The 3497-nt window shown below is 38.0% G+C and overlaps 1 non-coding gene across 1 annotated transcript; it reads right to left on the reverse strand.

Annotated features, from left to right (window-relative positions):
• Positions 1-1317: 1317 nt before the first annotated feature.
• Positions 1318-1389, reverse strand: TRNAS-GGA (transfer RNA serine (anticodon GGA)). Its single transcript has one exon. It is a non-coding gene; the product is annotated as a tRNA-Ser (tRNA).
• Positions 1390-3497: the final 2108 nt, after the last annotated feature.

The following is a 3497-nucleotide window of genomic DNA, read 5'->3' on the forward strand; positions in this document are numbered from 1 at the left end:
AGAGGCAGCATTCTGAAATATGTATTTTCAGAAATATATATATACACACACATATACATATATATGTTTATATTCAGGAACAAAATATTACCTTTAATGTATTATTATTTAAATAAACTGAGTAAATTTGAAAAACAATAATAAAGCTATGGGAAATAAGCTACAGTTATTAAAGAGAAAATATTCTATAAACTATTGATTTAGCAGCCTAGAAGATTCAAGAAACTTTAACAAATATCATTCAAACTAATTAGAGAAGTTAAGAAAATGTCCAGATGCAAAGATAAACACAAAATATGAACAGTTGCTTCTTTTCATCAGCAGTAATCTAGTCAAATTACAAAGATGAAAAAATTATAATGGTGAAATTATTTTATTCTGTGTCATCAAAAATAATTAGGCAAATTTATAAGTAACTTTAATAAGAAATCAGTGAAAAATCAGAGAATTGTGTGTTATCTATATGAAGAGAATTAGAAAATATATGGAGAGATACAAAAGGAGAATATAAATAGAGATATATCATGTTCCTGAGTGAGAATATTAAATATTATGAAGGTAATTATTTAATTCTTTTCAAATAATTTAAAGGCTTAATGTGATTCCAATACAATTTTTCTTGAGTTCTTCTAAGTTTCACTGGACAAAGTAAAAATATAGCTCATTTTTTAAAGTATATAGTCTTGAATAGTATGAAAATTCCAGAAAGATAAATAAAATGAGATGAAAAGAGTCATGAAGAGAAATTTGTCTTACAAGATAATAAAGTCTACAATAAACTTTTAGTTATCAAGATGCTATGTATCTAGGGCAAGAATTGACAGTTTGATCAATGGAGCAATATAAACATTTCAGAAACCAATACGCTTATATGTAAGAATTTAATATATAGCGAAATTTACACCAAAACTGAGTAAAGGGAAGAGCATTCAATAAATGATGCTGGAACAACTGGTTAGGTATTTGGGGTAAAATAAAGCTGAATTGAAATGACTTAGTGATGTGCTTAAAATTAAGACAAAATAAAACTAAACCAACATAAACTAAACTAGAAAAAAACTGTAAATGAGCATTCTGTAAACCCTCAGAAGAGGAAATTTTTTCCAAGAATGAAAAACACAGAAATCACAAAGCAAAAAACAGTGGACTTAATTACTTTAAAACTTGTTTCTTGTTGTTGTTGTTGTGAAGTCGCTCAATCGTGTCCGACTCTTTGCGACCCCATGGACTGTAGCCTACCAGGCTCCTCCCTCCATGGGGAGGGATTCTCCAGGCAAGAGTACCGGAGTGGGTTGCCATTTCCTTCTCCAGGGGATCTTCCCAACCCAGGGATCGAACCTGGGTCTCCTGCATTCCAGGCAGACACTTTAACCTCTGAGCCACCAGGGAAGTTTCTTGTAAGTTACCATAAAATAAAATTCAAAGAAATTTGACAAACTGGATAATTATCATTGATAGATTTAGTATTCTTGACAAAAGAAGATATGGTATAAATACACAATGACATATTCTGTGTGTGTATGTTGGTCACTCGAATATGACTCCTTGCAATCTCATGTATACACCTTGCTAGGCTCCTCTGTCCATGGAATTCTCCAGGCAAGAATACTGGAATGGGTGGTCATTTCCTTCTCCAGGGGATCTTCCCAACCCATGGACTGAACCCGGGTCTCCTGCACTGTAGGCAGATTCTTTAACATCTGAGCCACCAGGGAACTCCCCAATGATATATTACTCAGACATTAAAAAGAATGAAATAATGCTATTTGCAGCATGGATAGACCCAGAGATTATCACACTAAGGGAAATAAGTCACAAAGAGAAAGGGAAATACCATGCTTTCACTTAATCTAAAATACGGTTCAGTTCAGTTCAGTCGCTCAGTCGTGTCCGACTCTTTGCGACTCCATGAATCGCAGGAACGGCCAGGCCTCCTTTTCCATCACCAACTCCCAGAGTCTACCCAAACCCAGGTCCATTGCGTTGGTGATGCCATCCACCCATCTCATACTCTGACGACCCTTCTCTTCCTGACCCTAATCCCTCCTAGCATCAGGGTTTTTTCCAATGAGTCAACTCTTCGCATGAGGTGGCCAAAGTATTGGAGTTTCAGCTTCAACATCAGACGTTCCAATGAACACCCAGGATTGATCTCCTTTAGAATCGACTGGTTGGATCTCCTTGCAGTCCAAGGGACTCTCAAGAGTCTTCTCCAACACCACAGTTTAAAAGCATCAATTCTTCGGCGATCAGCTTTCTTCACAGTCCAACTCTCACATCCATACAGGACCACTGGAAAAACCACAGCCTTGACAAGATGGACCTTTCTTGGCAAAGTAACGTCTCTGCTTTTTAATGTGCTATCTAGGTTGGTCATAACTTTCCTTCCACGGAGTAAGCATCTTTTAATTTCATGGCTGCAATCAGCATCTGCAGTGATTTTGGAGCCAAAACAATAAAATCTGACACTGTTTCCACTGTTTCCCCATCTATTTGCCATGAAGTGATGCGACCAGATGCCATGATCTTAGTTTCTGACTGTTGAGCTTCAAGTCAACTTTTTCACTCTCCTCTTTCACTTTCATCAAGAGGCTTTTTAGTTCCTCTTCACTTTCTGCCATAAGGGTGCTATCATCTGCATATCTGAGGTAATTGATATTTCTCCAGCAATGTTGATTCCAGCTTGTGCTTCTTCCAGCCCAGCATTTCTCATGATGTACTCTGCATATAAGTTAAATAAGCAGGGTGACAATGTGCAGCCTTGATGTACTCCTTTTCCTATTTGGAACCAGTCTGTGGTTCCATGTCCAGTTCCAACTGTTGCTTCCTGACCTGCATATAGGTTTCTCAAGAGGCAGGTCAGGTGGTCTGGTACTCCCATCTCTTGAAGAATTTTCCACAGCTTATTGTGATCCACACAATCAAAGGTTTTGGCATAGTCAATAAAGCAGAAATAGATGTTTTTCTGGAACTCTCTTGCTTTCTCCATGATCCAACAGATGTTGGCAATTTGATCTCTGGTTCCTCTGCCTCTTCTAAAACCAGCTTGAACATCTGGAAGTTCACGGTTCACTTATTGCTGAAGCCTGGCTTGGAGAATTTTAAGCATCACTTTACTAGCGTGTGAGATGAGTGCAATTGTGCGGTAGTTTGAACATTCTTTGGCATTGCCTTTCTTTGGGATTGGAATGAAGACTGACCTTTTCCAGTCCTGTGGCCACTGCTGAGTTTTCCAAATTTGCTGGCATATTGAGTGCAGCACTTTCACAGCATCATCTTTCAGGATTTGAAATAGCTCAACTGGAATTCCATCACCTCCACTAGCTTTGTTCGTAGTGATGCTTTCTAAGGCCCACTTGACTTCACATTCCAGGATGTCTGGCTCTAGGTGAGTGATCACACCATCGTGATTATCTGCATTGTGAAGATCTTTTTTGCACAGTTCTTCTGTGTATTCTTGCCACCTCTTCTTAATATCTTCTGCTTCTGTTAGGTCC

This window comes from Moschus berezovskii, chromosome 14 (genome assembly GCF_049115385.1).
Source record: "Moschus berezovskii isolate FMDL1 chromosome 14, NW_MosBer_1.0, whole genome shotgun sequence".
Classification (NCBI taxonomy): Eukaryota; Metazoa; Chordata; class Mammalia; order Artiodactyla; family Moschidae; genus Moschus; species Moschus berezovskii.